Raw genomic sequence first — 19,413 nt, 5'->3', positions numbered from 1 at the left:
CCTTTGATTGGCTCTTACTGGCCTCTGATTGGCTATGACAGAGCTGGCCTCGGATTGGCTTTCACTGGCCTCTAAATCCTTCTCACTGAGCTGGCCTATTATTGGCTCTGGAACAGTTTGCCTCCGATTGGCTTTCATCCAATTGACCTCTGATTGGCTCTCAAAGAGTTTGCTTCTGATATGCTCTCGCCGAGTAGGCCTTAAAATTGGTCTCCGAGAGCTGGCATCTGATTGTTTCTCACAGAGCTGTCTTCCTATTGGCTATCTGAAAACTGGCCTCTGATATTCTCTCACAGAGCTGGCCTCTGATTTGCTATTACAGAGTTTGCCTCTGATTTGCTCTCACAGAGCTATTCTCTGATTGGCTCTCACAGAGCTGGCCTCTCATCGCGTCTCACAGAGCTGTCTTCCTATTGGCTATCTGAAAACTGGCCTTTGATATTCTCTCACAGAGTTTGCCTCTGATTTGCTCTTGCAGAGTTTGCCTCTGATTGGTTGTCACAGAGCAGGCCTTTGAATGGCTCTCACTGGCCTCTGATTTGCTCTCACAGAGCTGGCCTCTAATTTGCTCTTACAGAGCTGACTTCTGATTGGCTCTCGCTGTCCTCTGATTGCTTCTCACAGAGCTGACTTCGGATTGGCTCTTACAGCGCTGGCATCTGATTGTTTCTCACAGAGCTGGCCTCTGATTTGCTATTACAGAGTTTACCTCTGGTTTGCTCTCACAGAGCTAGCCTCTGATTGGTTGTCACAGAGCAGGCCTTTGAATGGCTCTCACTGGCCTCTGATTTGTTCTCACAGAGCTGGTCTTTCATTCGCTCTCACAGAGCTGGCCTCTAATTGCTTCTCACAGGGCTGGCCTCTGGTTGGCTCTCACAGAGCTGGCCTCTCATCGCGTCTCAAAGAGCTGGCCTCTGATCTGCTCTTATAGAGCTGTCTTTTGATTTTCTCTCAAAGAGCTGGCCTCTGATTGGCTCTCACTGGCCCTTGATTGGTTTTGAAAGAGCTGGCTTCTGATTGGCTCTTACAGAGCTGGCCTCTGATACGCTCTAACTGGCCGGGGATATATTCTCACAGAGCTGGCCTTTGATTGGCTTTCACTGGCCTCTGATTCCTTCTCACTGAGCTGGCCTATTATTGGCTCTCGAACAGTTTGCCTCCGATTGGCTTTCATCCAATTGACCTCTGATTGGCTCTCAAAGAGTTTGCTTCTGATATGCTCTCGCCGAGTAGGCTTTTAAATCGGTCTCCGAGAGCTGGCATCTGATTGTTTCTCACAGAGCTGTCTTCCTATTGGCTATCTGAAAACTGGCCTCTGATATACTCTCACAGAGTTTGCCTCTGATTTGCTCTCGCAGAGTTTGCCTCTGATTGGTTGTCACAGAGCAGGCCTTTGAATGGCTCTCACTGGCCTCTGATTTGCTCGCACAGGGCTGGCCTCTGATTTGCCCTCATAGGGCTGGCCTCTGATTGGCTCTCACAGGGCTGGCCTCTGATTTGCTCTCACAGGGCTGGCCTCTGATTGGCTCTCACAGGGCTGGCCTCTAATTGCTTCTCACAGAGCTGGCTTCTGATTTTATCTCACAGAGCTGGCCTCTAATTTGCTCTTACAGAGCTGACTTCTGATTGGCTCTAACAGCGCTGGCATCTGATTGTTTCTCACAGAGCTGGCCTCTGATTTGCTATTACAGAGTTTACCTCTGATTTGCTCTCACAGAGCTAGCCTCTGATTGGTTGTCAGAGAGCAGGCCTTTGAATGGCTCTCACTGGCCTCTGATTTGTTCTCACAGAGCTGGCCTTTCATTGGCTCTTACAGAGCTGGCCTCTAATTGCTTCTCACAGGGCTGGCCTCTGATTGGCTCTCACAGGGCTGGCCTCTCATCGCGTCTCACAGAGCTGGCCTCTGATCTGCTCTTATAGAGGTGTCTCTGATTGGTTGTCACAGAGCAGGCCTTTGAATGGCTCTCACTGGCCTCTGATTTGTTCTCACAGAGCTGGCCTCTAATTGCTTCTCACAGGGCTGACCTCTGATTGGCTCTCATAGAGCTGGCCTCTCATCGCGTCTCAAAGAGCTGGCCTCTGATCTGCTCTTATAGAGCTGTCTTTTGAATTTCTCTCAAAGAGCTGGCCTCTGATTGGCTCTCACTGGCCCTTGATTGGTTTTGAAAGAGCTGGCTTCTGATTGGCTCTTACAGAGCTGGCCTTTGATACGCTCTAACTGGCAGGGGATATGTTCTCACAGAGCTGGCCTTTGATTGGCTCTTACTGGCCTCTGATTGGCTATGACAGAGCTGGCCTCGGATTGGCTTTCACTGGCCTCTAAATCCTTCTCACTGAGCTGGCCTATTATTGGCTCTCGAACAGTTTGCCTCCGCTTGGCTTTCATCCAATTGACCTCTGATTGGCTCTCAAAGAGTTTGCTTCTGATATGCTCTCGCCGAGTAGGCCTTAAAATTGGTCTCCGAGAGCTGGCATCTGATTGTTTCTCACAGAGCTGTCTTCCTATTGGCTATCTGAAAACTGGCCTCTGATATTCTCTCACAGAGCTGGCCTCTGATTTGCTATTACAGAGTTTGCCTCTGATTTGCTCTCACAGAGCTATTCTCTGATTGGCTCTCACAGAGCTGGCCTCTCATCGCGTCTCACAGAGCTGTCTTCCTATTGGCTATCTGAAAACTGGCCTTTGATATTCTCTCACAGAGTTTGCCTCTGATTTGCTCTCGCAGAGTTTGCCTCTGATTGGTTGTCACAGAGCAGGCCTTTGAATGGCTCTCACTGGCCTCTGATTTGCTCTCACAGGGCTGGCCTCTGATTTGCTCTCATAGGGCTGGCCTCTGATTGGCTCTCACAGGGCTGGCCTCTGATTGGTTGTCACAGAGCAGGCCTTTGATTTGCTCTCATAGGGCTGGCCTCTGATTGGCTCTCACAGGGCTGGCCTCTAATTGCTTCTCTAAGAGCTGGCTTCTGATTTTATCTCACAGAGCTGGCCTCTAATTTGCTCTTACAGAGCTGACTTCTGATTGGCTCTTACAGCGCTGACATCTGATTGTTTCTCACAGAGCTGGCCTCTGATTTGCTATTACAGAGTTTGCCTCTGATTTGCTCTCACAGAGCTATTCTCTTATTGGCTCTCACAGAGCTGGCCTCTCATCGCGTCTCACAGAGCTGGCCTCTGATCTGTTCGTATAGAGGTGTCTTTTGATTTTCTCTCAAAGAGCTGGCCTCTGATTGGCTCTTACAGAGCTGGCCTCTAATACGCTCTAACTGGCCGCGGATATGTTCTCACAGAGATGGCTTCTGATTGGCTCTCACTGGCCCTTGATTGGTTTTGAAAGAGCTGGCTTCTGATTGGCTCTTACAGAGCTGGCCTCTGATACGCTCTAACTGGCTGCGGATATGTTTTTACAGAGCTGGCCTCTGATTGGCTCTTTCTGGCCTCTGATTGGCTATGACAGAGCTGGCCTCGGATTGGCTCTTACACATCTGGCTTCTGATTGGCTCTCACTGGCCGCTGATTGGTTTTCACAGAGCTGGCTTCTGATTGGCTCTTACAGAGCTGGCTTCTGATTGGATCTTTCCAAGCTCGCCTTTGATTTTTTCTCACAGAGCTGTCTTCTCATTAGCTATCTGAGAACTAGCCTCAAATTGCTTCTCACAGTGCTGGCCTCTGATATGCTCTTACAGAGCTGGCTTCAAATTTTCTCTCACAGAGCTGGCCTCTTATTAGCTCTCACTGAGCTGGCCTCTGATTGGCTCTTACTGGTCTCTGATTGGCACTCACTGGCCCTTGATTGGTTTTGAGAGAGCTGGCTTCAGATTTGCTCTCACAGGGCTGGCCTCTGATTTTCTCTCACAGACCTGGCCTCTAATTCGCTCTTACAGAGCTAACTTCTGATTGGGTCTTACAGAGCTGGCTTCTGATTGGCTCTCACATAGTTGGCCTCTGATACGTTCTAACTGGCCTCAGGTATGTTCTCACAGAGCTGGCCTCTGATTGGCTCTAGCTGGCCTCTGATTGTTTCTCACAGAGCTGGCCTCTGATTTGCTCTCACAGGGCTGGCCTCTGATTGGCTCTCACAGGGCTGGCCTCTGATTGGCTCTCACAGAACTGGCCTCTGATTGCTTCTCATCGAGCTTGCCTCTGATCTGTTCTCACAGAGCTGGCCTCTGATTTGCTCTCACTGGCCTCTTATTGGTTCTCAAATAGCTGTCCTCTGATTGGCTCTTAATGGCCTCTCATCGGTTTTTCACAGAGCTGGCCTCTGATTGACTCTCGAAGAGCTGGCTTTTGATTGGCTCTTTTAGAGCTGGCCTCTGATTGGCTTTCACTGGCTTCTGATTCCTTCTCACTGAGCTGGCCTATAATTGGCTCTCACACAGTTTGCCTCCGATTGGCTTTCATCCAATTGACCTCTGATTGGCTCTCAAAGAGTTTGCTTCTGATATGCTCTCGCCGAGTAGGCCTTTAAATCGGTCTCTGAGAGCTGGCATCTGATTGTTTCTCACAGAGCTGTCTTCCTATTGGCTATCTGAGAACTGGCCTCTGATTTGCTCTCACAGAGTTTGCCTCTGATTTGCTCTCACAGAGATAGCCTCTGATTGGTTGTCACAGGGCTGGCCTCTGATTTGCTCTCATAGGGCTGGCCTCTGATTGGCTCTCACAGAGCTGGCTTCTGATTTTATCTCACAGAGCTGGCCTCTAATTTGCTCTTACAGAGCTGGCTTCTGATTGGCTCTTACTGTCCTCTGATTGCTTCTCAAAGAGCTGACTTCTGATTGGCTCTTACAGAGCTGGCATCTGATTGTTTCTCAAAGAGCTGGCCTCTGATTTGCTATTACAGAGTTCACCTCTGATTTGCTCTCACAAAGTTAGCCTCTGATTGGTTGTCACAGAGCAGGCCTTTGAATGGCTCTCATTGGCCTCTGATTTTCTCTCACAGGGCTGGCCTCTGATTAGCTCTCACAGAGCTGGGCTCTCATCGCGTATCACAGAGCTGGCCTCTGATCTGCTCTTATAGAGCTGTCTTTTGATTTTCTCTCAAAGAGCTGGCCTCTGATTGGCTCTCACTGGCCCTTGATTGGTTTTGAAAGAGCTGGCTTCTGATTGGCTCTTACAGAGCTGGCCTCTGATACGCTCTAACTGGCCGCGGATATGTTCTCACAGAGCTGGCCTCTGATTGGCTCTTACTGGTCTCTGATTGGCTATGACAGAGCTGGCCTCGGATTGGCTATGACAGAGCTGGCCTCGGATTGGCTCTTACAGAGCTGGCTTCTGATTGGATCTTGCCAAGCTCGCCTTTGATTTTTTTCTCACAGAGCTGTCTTCTGATCAGCTATCTGAGAACTGGCCTCAACTTGCTTCTCACATTGCTGGCCTCTGATCTGCTCTTACAGAGCTGGCTTCAAATTTTCTCTCACAGAGCTGTCCTCTGATTAGCTCTCACTGAGCTGGCCTCTGATTGGCTCTAACTGGTCTCTGATTGGCACTCACTGGCCCTTGATAGGTTTTGACAGAGCTGGCTTCTGATTTTCTCTCACAGACCTGGGGCCTCATGTACTAAGACTTGAGTGGCTTTCTTACTAAAACATGGCGTACGCTAGAATCTAGAAACTGGCGTAAGCACCAAAAAATTCAGATGTATCAAAGTGTGCGTACGCATGGATCCAAGCACTTTTCCTTTGTACCTCCCAATCAACTTGGAATTGAGCGCACATGTAGAAGTGCTAAACTCCTCCCTGTCCACACCCCCATCTAAATATGCAAATCAATGTAAATAGGGCCTGCAACGGGGATTCCCTGTCTGCACCATCAGATTTAAACGATGAGTAAAGGTAAGAAGCGCAACTTCAACGAGTCTAAGCTCGAAATTTTATTAGATGAAGTGGAGACCCGAAGAGCTGTGTTATTTGGTAGCCTCTTTTCAGGGATAAACACAAAGAAAAAGACATTTGAGTGGGATTGTGTGTGTGAGGCAGTGAAGGCTGTGGGGTCGGAGCAGCGCACACCCACAGAAAAAAAAAAAAAAAATGGTCCCTCGTGAAGGTAGAGGTGAAGTGGAGGATTTCGGCCCACCGCCGGAGTATCACCGCAACGGGCGGGGGGACAGGAGGGGAGGAACTGACCCCCTTTGATCAGAGAGTGGCGGCTATTGTGGGGGACACAGCTCTAAGCGGAGTTGTAGGGGGACACAGATCCTCCTCAAGGTAAATGTGTTAAACTCAGAAATGTCATTATACTGGTCGCACAATAGGCTGCTCACATTACACATGCTCGTGCGTTACGTTGCCAGGATATAAACACATTGACTCATGTTTTATTATTATTTCTCAATAGACGATGAGACAGGAGAGGGCTCCTCCCTCTGCACCGTGCGTCCTTGCGTCTCCACCGGCACCCCTAGCACCACGCGCCCCGGCGACTCTACGCAAGCGGACGTCCACCCGACTGGCCGTGTCCTTTCACAAGCTGTGCTGGAATCACAGGAGGGAATAGTGAGAGCAATCCGTGGCGTCAGTGATCGTCTGGATCAAATTGTCAATGCACTGGGAGATATTTATCATGCAATAAATGCACTTACAAAGTAAAGTGTGTCCTTGCCTCTTTACATCGTTGAAATCAGACGCTGCCGGGCCCGTAACGCTTCGCGGGGTGGGTCGAGGTTAACGGGTCCGGCACCCGGTTCCTCTGGTGGGGGGATGTGCTCTGGCAGTGGTATGGCATGGCGGTGTGCCAAGTTGTGCAGGACACCACAGGCCAGCACGATGCGGCACACCTTCTCAGGTGTGTACAGCAGCACCCCGCCCAACCTGTCTAGACAGCGCCAGCGCCCCTTCAGTAGGCCAATTGCCCTCTCCACCACTGCCCGAGTTCGGGAATGGCGGTCGTTGTACCTCCCCTCTTGGTCGGTGCCGGGGTTAGTGAGAGGGGTCAACAGCCACGTTCTCAGGGGTTTACCACTGTCCCCTGGAGTCAAATGAAGAAAGAATACAACATGTGAAATAGATTTAATTTCCTTTGTTCATTCACCGCTTGATTAAGTCACTTTTCTAAAGAGATATTTAGATAATATAAATAATCCCACTACGACAAAACAACTTCATTACAAGGATTGACAAGACTGATCACACTTATATTGACTGCAGAGGTGCGCCGTGGCTACTGAAGTTTACTTTACGCACGCGTTTATTGAGACAAATACTGAACACAAGGAGACAAAAAAGGCTGACTAGATAGCGCTGCCACTTTTTCACCAGGGAAAAAACAAATACACATATGAATGCACGTGCCCAAACGGGCATTGTGCTGGTTTAAATTCGGGGCGCAATTAAAGGATAAATGATTTACTCACCAAGAAGCCACCCATCGCGCACCGTGCCAGCCTCCAACCTGTTACCAACCATGCTATTGGTAAGAATGAACGAGTCATGCGTTGAACCAGGCCACCTTGCCACGATGTTGGTGAGCTGCATTTGCGCATCGCATATAATTTGAACGTTTATTAAATTAAAATGTTTCCTGTTCACAAAAACAAATTCATCCTGTGATGGCGCTTTTATAGCAACATGTGTGCAGTCAATAGCTCCGATTACATTAGGGAAACCGGCTCTTGCTGCAAATTACACTTTAATGTTGGCCTGTTCAACAGCATTGTATGGGAATTTGATGTACCTGGATGACATTCTTATGATGCCGTCCCACAACGGACAACCCCTGGCTCCTGGCTGTGTGTCGTTCTAGGGCTGGCCGCAGCCCCGCGCACAGCTCCAGTAACACTGGCCTCGGCAACCTGAAACGACTCATGAGCCAGTTGTCGTCATTTGCCAACAGATCTTCCCGCTCTCTAAACACCCTCTCACGTCTGATATAACCATTTGAGATGTCCTCTAACAAGGCCCAGGCTGCCATTGTTAATGCCATTTTTTCACCACTTTGTACATGCTTTTATATCTATCCTTATGATTGCAAACACGTGTGTGTTAATTGTCCATTAATGTGTTTCTGATGCGCACATTACACTGAGGATGAATTGTTTTCACATAATTAACAGTTTCCCAGCATCACCTCTAAGTGTCGCCAACGAGACAGTAGCTGTAGAAACGTGCGTACGACAGCCTTGAAGTTTGTGTGGCGCACCGCACATTTCCACGGTCATTTCACTTTTAATGCATCTGAACGTTGGCGTGGAAAATGGCGTACGCCACGTTTTTGTGCGTACGCAACATTGATACATGAGGCCCCTGGAGTCCAAGGGACAAACATATATCAGTGCCATCTCTGGGATAATTGGCACTTGGAATGTCCACTTGATTTGAGGTTAGGTCAGAAATAGATTCTTTCAAAACATGGGAGTTTGCAGCTGTAATTGACATATGTTATACAGTGGGAATTTAGGAGTATTTACTCGCCTCAAGAGACCCAAATTTCAGACATTTTTCTGGGGGTTTTTTTTCTCTCTTTTTCAGCCTTTGGACCTCCAGGGGGGCCAACTGGAGGCTGGATTGACCCCAGGCCCCCTACAGGGCCCCATCCCCGACCTGGGATGGCCAGGAAAGACCCCCAAAAGCATAGAGCTTCTGGCAGGCTATTTTAACACATTTTCAGTCTGAGTTTTTACAGGGAGACCAAGGGCAAGGCGGGGGAGGCTGGATGAAGCCCAGGCGGACTGCAGGGCCACTCTGGTGGGGTGGGCTTATGGCTGGCTATTTCAACACAGTTTGAAATTCATAGGATATACTCCCAAAGGCCCAATGAATATGAAATATGTCAGTCCCAGCTTCCAACTTCAAAGTTTTGGCAGCCTTGACCTTTGACCTAACATCAAATCATGTGTAAATCACAAGTGCTAAGGAGCCTAGAGCTGGCACTGATGCATTGGGTCCATTGTGTTCCTGGAAAAACTCCCTAAGTCTGTCAATTCCATTTTGAGTTACTGAGATGGACAAAGAGTTGTGTTGAAGAGGGGCCCATGTAAGAAAATGATTGGGATAGTGTGGAGCTCTAAGGGGATTGATGCTTCCGTTTGTTTGCCTCAGCCACAGTCGAAGCAGGTATGTTGTGTTCATGATGTATTCTATTTATAATATGTTTTTTATATAAATATATCTAAAAGAAGCCACAAACATAAATATTGCATAAAATGTAATGATTTTCACAATAAATTTTGTGTAGTCATTTTATAAATAAAAGTATTCAATTCGATGTGGCGTTCATTATTTGCAAGTAACCAAAGTTCTTAAAAAAACAAACTCAAAGAATTGGAACAGATCTATAATCACAGGGCCCAGTATTTCAAAATTTGTAATCTGGATCAGAATAATCCGGATAATGAAATCCTCCTTTTCTCAGTCATGGATCACGGTGATCCTGCTGACTTTATCTGAGTATTTCAAAACACAGGCAGGGTGGATCACTGTGATCCCTACCTGGCCGGATTTCCCAATCTCAAGTCTCCGCCTCCGGGATCTGAAACATGGTGGACTACTTCATGAAAGGAGTAGCAGAGAGCCGACTTTCACGTCAAAAGTGTAAGTTAACCGTCGTCTATTGTGTAGCGGTTTTAATACCATACGAACGGCAACCAACACATCATGCAAGCCAACTATTTGAATTGTCACCTTATTAAAAGCAGGCCGTGGCGATCTCTAATTGAGACGCGGCCGTGCTAACGGGAGCTAACGCGGCTCCATTGACTTGTGTGTTAAGCAGCTAGCGGGCTATCATTAGCGGCTATCATTAGCGTCACGTCATTTGCAACACGGCAGATTATCAGTATAAGCAGGCTGCATTGTGTACAGACCTGCTCAGTGCTTAGAAAACACAACGCAACACAGTTTGAGTATTAACTACAAGGTTTGTTCAGAAGGTTCAGAATGCTACAGTAGCCTAATGCTGGTGATGATATCATGTTTTTGTGTAGGCTACATAAATACAATTTGGGATTGTGGATTAAGATACTCATACACCTTCTACCTTCAGAGTCCACTCACAGCCATGGACCACTCAGCTACAACAGGGTGAGTGCTGGAAATCCTTGAAAATGCTTTAATTGTATTGATACATTTAAGACTTTCAAGTAATTGGAGTTTGAATAAAGTGCTTGAAACTGCTTAAATTTGTAATGGCATTACTTTCATGGTATTGGTCAGTGACACAATTAGAAACATTTCTTCATCCTAATTCCTCTCCAACATTGGTGAGAGCTTGTTTTTTTTTGCATTTCACTACACTGTTTTTAAACCTTGGTTTTAGCTTTGCATGTGACCAATAAACTTATCTATCTACCACATCAGGCACGGGGGCCAGAGCCAGCGCCAGCGCCAGCGCCAGAGCGACGGCGACGGAAGAGGCATGCCGGGGATGAGGAAGCCTATGAGAGGCTCCTCAAAATGGAGACCGAAAGGGCAGTCAAACAGACTGAACTGGCCAAACGGCAAATTAAGCTGACGCTGCTTCAGCAAAAAGAGACAGAATTAACAATCAAGCTGTTAGAGAAACAGCTTGACATTTGAAATAGCATGGTCCTTAGTGGTCACATTATTTTTTGTTGGAATAAAACTTTGTTTGGACCCTGCATTCCTTTGTCTTTCTCTGTTTTGGTACATGCAAGTTACAATGTTTGGTGAACTAGAATTTGAGAAATAATTGTAATTTTATTTACAGCAGTTTTACAGTGTGGTCAAAAATTTTACTATGCTTTACATTTTTTGATATTACTTAAATTACTTGTTAGAAGTACAACACTAACACTTAAGTGTAACAAACATCTTGAGTAACAATATCTAGGAGAAGTATGCGCTGAGAGTTTGTCAATCCACGTCAAATCCACCTCTGAGGTGGGATTCAAATGATCCTGAAATTTTGGTATCAAGTTGATCCAGATATCTGACTTAACTTTTGAAATACCCAAATCAGCCTTTTATCTGGATTCAGGGGAGGATTGGATTACCAGAGCTGAAACCCTGATCTTCAGGATCAGGATTCTCCTGATCTGTGTTGAAATACCCAGTTTTCAGATCAGATCTAGATTTAATCCAATCCGACCAGGATAATCCTGTCAGATCACGTTTGAAATACTGGGCCCAGTGTTGTCTGAGAATCCAGTGTCAGGACTGTTAACTTTATATTCAAATTATTAATCCAGCCCAATCAGCTATTTGATCCAAATATTAGTGGTTGTGGTCCAGAACTTTTACACCGATGAGCTCAAATAAATGACATGCATCCAGTATTTTTCCGACTGGAACCGGATCCAAAATTAACCCAGCCCCAGTCTTTGTGAACACAACAGGCCAATGTGACTTGTATGTAGAACATTTTTCACTTAATGGGATGGTTTTTCTTCTGCAGGTCTTTCTCAAGTGACAAGAGGAGGGAGAGGTCCCTCTCTTGGGACAGGAACCACAAACCTTCAAGGTCATTTTCGCAAACAAGGAGGTACTGTAATTTTTTTGAGATTTGTCTTGTCTCCAAACAGATATTTGACAGATCAATCTGAAGCTCAGTAATATGACTCATATTTTCAAACTACTGTAGATTAGATAGAGTTCATTTGAGTTTGGTAGTGCTGAGAGTGTTACTTTGGTCGGCAATCCTCGCTAGCTTTAGCCACTTGTTTTTTATCCTTCTCCGCAGCCGCTCCAGGTCTAATGACAGAAAGGAGAGGAACGTCAGGCATAAAGGGAGCTGAAGATGAACAGCTGTACAGGCTTGGCCGTTTAAAGGATGGAATTCAATATGGCCGTGTAGCCATTTGTGTTGGATTTTTTAAACAAGCATTCTAGTGTCCCTTCCCTTTACTTGTTATGGTAATGTTTACATACATGAGTGGGTGTGTACAGGTGTGATGTCCTACCCAAGTCCATCTTGTTGGTCCTGAAACAGACCTGCCACCCAGCATTCCAGTTCACCATATAAACTCTTTGGAGTTTGTTTTTTTGTCAATGAATGTACTGTGTAGTTTTGACATAGTAAGTAGTTCCTCTTTTTCAACGCCAGCATTTTTTATTTTCTTGTTTAAGTAAGGATTTGGATGATTTATAAGATTCCCTCCGTTCAATTGTAAGGAGAGGCAAAAATACAACCTATTTTTAATGTAGTACTTTCTTAGTTCACACTGAAGGTTTCCATCTGTTAATGGTTGGTTGTTTGTAAAAAAAAAACGCACCCCTACTTTCAAGATGCAGAACTATGGCATTGATTTAGAAGAAAAGTTGAACACAAGACATATTTTTTTCTACGAAGATTTTTCCATTTTTTTTGTTTGTTTGATACGATGTGAAATGGCCCCAATTAAAGAAACAGGTTGATTACAAAAGATACACATTGTTTATATATTTCTCTTCACCAATACACTATTATTCTTAACCACAAGAGGGAGCTCCTACACTGTCTTAACCACAAGAGTGTGAACCGGTTAGCATACGGGCTAATGTCGGAGCTCTAGCTCCTGGTGCTAGTTAGCATCAGGGCAGACACTAAATAATGCTGAAGCAGTAATCTGACATTTTAAAGACGTTCATTTTCTATTTTGTTGTTTTTTTGTGCACATTGAGCTGTATTATGTGTGTATTTAGCACTTTATCTGTGAAAGACTTTTAGCCACAATTTACCAACTGTGTACATTTGATATTTTTCTTTCTTAGTGGCTGATGTTGATTGTGTGCTTATTACTATATAAAGAGCACAGAATATTTTGATAATGTTGATTTTGAGATTATTATTTCAATAACATGATTATTTGAATGCTGTTAATTTTATTACTGAGAATGTGATGTCATTACAACAGTAATTCAGTAAAAATAGTTATTATATAACTATATAATAGTTATATGTTTTATAATTCACTGAGAGCTGAGAAAATTAAAATGAATGCTCTGATCCTACTTACCGTAGGTCAGGTTTTTTTCGTTGGACCCTGTTGAAGTTTGGACCTACCTGGATGTTGGAGCCAGTCGAAGTTTGATGGCGAGCCAGACCCCTGAGGAAACTTAGAGATATGACGGCCTGAATCCTTTTACACCAATACACATACACACCATCCACACACAAGTGAGGTGGGACGGATTTTCCACCTATATGGTGCTGAATGAACTGAACTTTAGAATAAAAGCAGCTGCAAACTTTATTTTATTTTTTTTTTTTTTTCTATACTTACTCAGGTAAGAGTTGTAATTGTGTCGTCTTCCCCATCCTGTAATAAATGCAAGCATCATTGTACTTAAAGAATACACTGTGTTTGTGTCGTTCCTGTGCTATCAGTTGTAGTCGATCTTAAAGATTCTGTTATCCCTGGCCAATAAACCTAGTTACTATTCTTCTTTCTTCAAAGATTAATGTGCTACATAATGATTCAGATTTAAATGAAATTCTCAATATCGAAAGCACACTGTCGCAAGTGCCGGTGACCAGCCACCTTCCTGACATGCACCGGGTGCGAGGGCCCGTTCATCATTGCTTTCAGCTTTAATTATTATTATTATTATTTTTCCTCCTCTTAAATCACATATTGAGGGCCTAAACATGTATAACTTTTTCTTAAACTTTGCACACTGATCAGAAGTGGTGAAAAATGTGATATTTAATGGGTCTCAGTCTTGGCCGTGGCAAATAAGCTCTATATAGAATACAGAGACACACAAAATATCTTGGAGGTATGCCTTAAACACAACAGGAAGTCCGCCATTTTTATTTGCACATGTCATTTTGGGAAGTTTTTTTCAAAAACTTTGCTCTGTACTTTAATAAACTCGTCCTAGAGTTTCCAATGGAATGACTTCAAAGTTGGTCTGTACACCTTCAAGACCTGGCAGACGCTAAATTGCGGAGCATACGGGTTTTCATCAATCAGCTTGGCTGTGGCAAGCCCTCAAATATCGTCGCCACGCCACGTCGGAAGTGGTCTTTAACATAACCATACATTGTCCAATCTGTCCCAAACTTCTCAGGCATGATTGGGCTCTTGGCCTGAACACATCTATGTGACAATAGTCACTTAAGGTCATAGCGCCCCCTGCTGGCAACAGGAAATTACATGTTTTATACTTTGATGTCCTCGGCCTAACTGGTTCATCACATCCCCCTCAACAGTGGTGATGAGAGCCTTAAGACATGGATGATGCTTCACTGTGAACATGGGATGATGTGTAACGGCACAGCTATGGCGGCACGGCGAATTTCGATGAAACACCTTGACAAAAGACACTGCTCAAACTGCACACCAGGGGCCTCATTTATCAATCTTGCGTGAAAACGGGCGCAGATCTGAGCGCAGAATTGGTCGTAGGAAAGGACCCATGTGTGATTTATGAAACATCCGTATCGGACCAATATCAGCGTACGAATGAGCGGGCCTTGATAAGTGCGGCGGCTGAATTCGATCGTCTTTAACATGTTACGCCCCTAAATATTCCTGGGTTCGGAGGCCTCGCCCACTGAGGTCAAACACGGAGAGAAGGAACGCAGGTTAGAAAATAAACTTTTCCGACACACAGATCGGCATCCTGACATCCGAGATGGAGCAAAATAAAGAGGTGCTTTTTGGCAGTCTTAAGAGTGGAATAAAAGGGGCCCATAAAAACGCTGTATGGAAAATAATAACTGCAGCGCTCCACTGTGACAGGAGTGCGCCTGTGCGCACTGTTGGACAGGTGTAACCCAATTAAAAGCACACACCTTTGAACATATGAATTGCAAGAAAAGCTGGGATTATATTTAGGAAACGCTAAGTCAAATACATTCAACTTGCTCAAAAGAACCATTTCATTCATTTTGTAATTATGGCTGCAGTATATTTCCACAGAACATACAAAAAGGTGTTGTTTTGGGTTCGCTATTATCCTAGTTTGTGATTTTAAACTCTTTAAAATAGTTTATCACCTAGAACCATACCAAGATGTTCATCATTCAATTCAATTCAATTCAATTTTATTTATAGTGTCAAATCATAACCAAAGTTATCTCAGGACACTTTACAGAGTAGGCATAGACCCAGCAATTCCCCCATAGAGTACGGTGGCAACGAAAACCTTCCCTATAACAGGCAGGAACGTCGGACAGACCCAGCTCTGTGGAGGACGGCCATCTGTCTTGACCGGTTGGGGAAGAAGAAAAGGAGAGAGAAAGAGAGAAACACAAAGATAGACCAAAGACAGAGAGACTGACACACTTCCAGAGATGCAAGCAGCCAGCGAGTAACAGTAACTATAACAATATCTATAGTAATGTGAACATGACCCACATGTTATGGCAGTCTGCATAGCAGAACAGCAGGAACACGCACATCCAAGGTGACAGAATATGAAAATGAAAATAATTATGACAAAATGATGAGTAGGGGCAATAGCAGCTACGATACAGTCAGATACAGACTAATAGTTATTGAAGTAGCAGGAAGCGTCAGCAGGCACCACCACGATCAGCAGAGACCTGCACACAGGACCAGGGCAGCGGGCATCACCACCATCAGCAGGGACCAGCACACAGGACCACGGCAGCAAGCACCACCACGATCAGCAGAGACCAACACTCAGGTCCACAGCAGCAGGCACTAACACCGTCGGCAGAGACCTTCATACAGGACCACAGGACCACAGCAACAGGCATCACCACCATCAGCCGAGACGTGCGCGCAGAACCAGGGCAGCAGGCAGCACCACCATCAGCAGGAACCTGATACACAGGACCAAGGCAGCAGGCACTACCACCGTCAGCAGAGACCTACACACAGGACCAGGGCAGCAGGCACCACCAGCACCAGCAGAGACTAGCACACAGGACCACAGCAGCAGGCACCACCCCCATCAGCAGGGACCTGATATACAGGACCAAGGCAGCAGGCACTACCAACATCAGCAGTGACCCAGAGGGCTACGGCAGTAGGCACCACCACGATCAGCAGAGACCTCCGAGATGACAAAGCACAAACAACTCCGGGGAAGAAGTTGAATTAATAACATGCATTGATGAGACATGAATGACATAGAGAGGAGAGAATCTCAGAGTATTAAGAAAGGTAATATTTCCCCTTGCAGACTAGGCTTATAGCAGCATCATTAAACTGAACGGACGCAGCTTTAAGAATAACAACAGCAACATAGCTGAGAGCTTGTAAGCCCTAGCTGTAAGCTTTATCAAAAAGGAAAGTTTTAAGTTTACTCTTAAATATGGGGACAGTGTCTGCCTCCCGAATAACACTTGGGAGTTGGTTCCACAAGAGAGGAGCTTGGTAGCTGAAGGCTCTGCCTCCCCTTCTATTTTTGGAGACTCTAGGAACGACAAGTAGCCCTGCATTCTCAGAGCGCAGAGATCTAGTTGGGTGATACGGTACAATGAGCTCTTTAAGATACGACGGGCCAGACCAATAAGAGCTTTATAGGTAAGGAGAAGGATTTTAAAGTCTATTCTAGATTTTACAGGTAGCCAGTGCAAAGAAGCTAATACAGGAGAAATATGTTCTCTTCGACTTGTTTTAGTTAGTACACGAACAGACTTATTGGAGCAGCCTGATAATAAGGAGTTGCAGTAGTCCAGCCTAGAAGTAACAAATGCATGGACTAGTTTTTCTGCATCTTTCTGAGACATAATGTTCCTAATTTTTGCAATATTACGCAGGTGAAAATATGCAGTCCTTGTTGTTAGTTTTATGTGAGAATCGAAGGACATATCCTGATCAAAAATAACACCCACATTCCTTACTGTGGTGCTGGAGGACAACACAACATCATCCAGAGTAACAATATATTTAGTTATTGAGTTTCGGAGGCCTTTGGGGCCAAGTACAATAACTTCAGTTTTATCTGAGTTTAACATCAGAAAATTGCAGGTCATCCAGCTTTTTATTTCCTTAATGCACATTTGAAGTTTATCTACCTGATGGGTTTCATCTGGTTTGATCGATAAATATAATTGTGTATCATCAGCATAACAATGAAAATTTATGGAGTGCTTCCTTATAATATTTCCTAAGGGAAGCATATATAAGGAGAATAGAATCGGTCCAAGGACAGAGCCCTGTGGAACTCCGTGACTAACTTTAGTGTGCATGGAGGATTTGTCGTTAACATGTACAAACTGAGATCTATCTGATAAATATGACTTAAACCAGCTTAATGCAGTTCCTTTAATGCCAATTAGATGCTCCAGTCTCTGTAGCAGGATTCGATGGTCAATAGTGTCGAAGGAAGCACTAAGATCTAGTAAGACAAGCACAGAGACAAGTCCTTTGTCTGAAGCTATTAGAAGGTCGTTGGTAATTTTTACCGGTGCTGTCTCAGTGCTATGATTCGCTCTAAATCCTGACTGGAAGTCCTCAAGTAACTCATTATTATGTAAAAAGTCGCACAACTGATTGGCAACTAATTTCTCGAGGATCTTAGAGAGAAAAAGAAGGTTAGATATAGGTCTATAGTTGGCTAGTACCTCAGGATCAAGACTGGGCTTTTTAAGAAGAGGTTTAATTACAGCTACTTTAAAAGACTGTGGTACATAACCTGCTGATAAAGACATGTTAATCATATCTAATACAGGAGTGTCAACTAAAGGTAACACTTCTTTGAGTAACCTAGTTGGAATAGAGTCTAGGAGACAAGTAGAAGGCTTTGATGCTGAAATAGTAGAGTTTAATTTGTTAAGGTCGACCGGAGAAAAGCAATCCAAGAAAATATCAGGTAGTACAGTTTCTAAGGTTCCTGGGTTTGATGAAAGATTGGTGCCAAGCGAGTTGATTTTGTCTCGAATAGTTATAATTTTGTCATTAAAGAAGGTCATGAAGTCGTTACTACTGAGGGTTATAGGAATACATGGCTCAATAGAGCTGTGGCTCTCTGTCAGCTGGGCTACAGTGCTGAAACGAAATCTAGGATTGTTCTTATTCTCCTCTATTAAAGATGAGTTATAGGCAGCTCTGGCATTACGGAGGGCCTTCCTATATGTCTTTAGACTTTCATGCCAAGCTAAGCGAGATTCCTCCAATTTAGTAGAGCGCCATTTACTTTCTAATTTTCGCGATATTTGTTTTAGTTCAAGGGTTTGTGAGTTATACCACGGAGCTAACTTCCTCTGTTTTATTTTACTTCTTTTTTAACGGAGCAACAGAGTCGAGTGTTTTTCTTAGTGAGCCTGCAACACTGTCAACAAAATGGTCAATTTCAGAGAGACAAACGTTAGTGCAGGACTCTTGAATATTAGGATAAGGCATTAAAGTAAATGCAGATGGAATCGCTTCCTTAAATTTAGTTATAGCACTATCAGATAAACATCTGGTGTAGACACTTTTACCCAGTGGTGAGTAGTCCTGTAATATGAAATCAAAAGTTATTAAATAATGGTCTGATAAAATAGGATTCTGTGAAAAGACTATCAAGTCATTGATTTCCACACCATAAGCCAGAACAAGGTCGAGGGTGTGATTGAAACAGTGAGTAGGTTTATGTACACACTGACTAAAACCAATCGAATCTAATAGAGAGATAAACGCGGTACTAAGGCTATTATTAACAACATCCACATGAATATGAATGAATAAATTTGACAGAAACTCTTAGAATTCAGACAGAAATTCAGAGTACGGACCAGGAGCACGGTACACTATAACAAATATAATTGGCTGCACAGTTTTCCAGGTTGAATGTGAAAGACTAAGAACAAGACTTTCAAATGAATTATAATTTAGTTTAGGTTTAGGGTTTATTAATAGGCCTGAGTCATAAATAGCTGCAACGCCTCCTCCTCGACCACTGCCTCGAGGAATATGAGTATTAATATGACTGGGAGGAGTGGATTCATTTAGGCTAACATATTCTTCGGGATGCAGCCAGGTTTCAGTCAGACAGAGAACATCAATATGGTTATCTGATATCAGATTGTTTATTAATACAGCTTTAGATGACAGAGATCTGATGTTTAAAAGTCAACATTTTATTCTCTGATTTTGTTGCATTATCGCAGATTTGGTGTTGATTTGCATCAAGTTTTTCTGTATAGCTCCTCTTCTGTTCATTTTTTATTTAATTAATGTAGATGATCGTGGGGCACAGCGTTTGTATAGGATACTGAGCTGTAAAGTGATCCACAGAGCTTGCTGAGAGTTGTGTAAGACTGCAGCTATGCTTGCTGTGTGCTTGCGGTAAGGGCAGCGCAGAGAGGTGAATTAAACTCTGACTCTGCATCCTGATCCCAACACTGGGTTTTTGTCAGGAGGTGGTGGAGGTGCAGGACTCGATAGTCAGGTCAATGTTTGCAGACAAAAGTCTTGCCCCTTCCTGGTTAGGGTGCAGGCTGTCGCGTCTAAAAAGCTTGGGTCTTCTAAAAAAAGTTGTGAAGTTGTCCACGAATGGAATGCCCTTCCCCAGGCAGTGTCCTTTAAGCCACAGGTGCAGCTGGCGGAGGCGGCTGTACATGACGTCACCAAAACGGGG

General features: G+C 44.5%; 1 long non-coding RNA gene across 1 annotated transcript; it reads left to right on the top strand.

Annotated features, from left to right (window-relative positions):
- The first annotated feature begins 9,779 nt into the window (after nucleotides 1-9,779).
- Nucleotides 9,780-10,573, top strand: LOC310966210. Its single transcript, XR_014593804.1, has 2 exons — nucleotides 9,780-10,014; nucleotides 10,291-10,573. It is a non-coding gene; the product is annotated as an uncharacterized lncRNA (long non-coding RNA).
- The last annotated feature ends 8,840 nt before the right edge of the window (nucleotides 10,574-19,413 follow it).

This window comes from Echiichthys vipera (assembly GCF_963691815.1).
Source record: "Echiichthys vipera genome assembly, chromosome: Y".
NCBI lineage: Eukaryota > Metazoa > Chordata > Actinopteri > Perciformes > Trachinidae > Echiichthys > Echiichthys vipera.
Note: the sequence above shows the minus strand (reverse complement) of the source record. Positions and strands in the feature narration are given on the sequence as shown.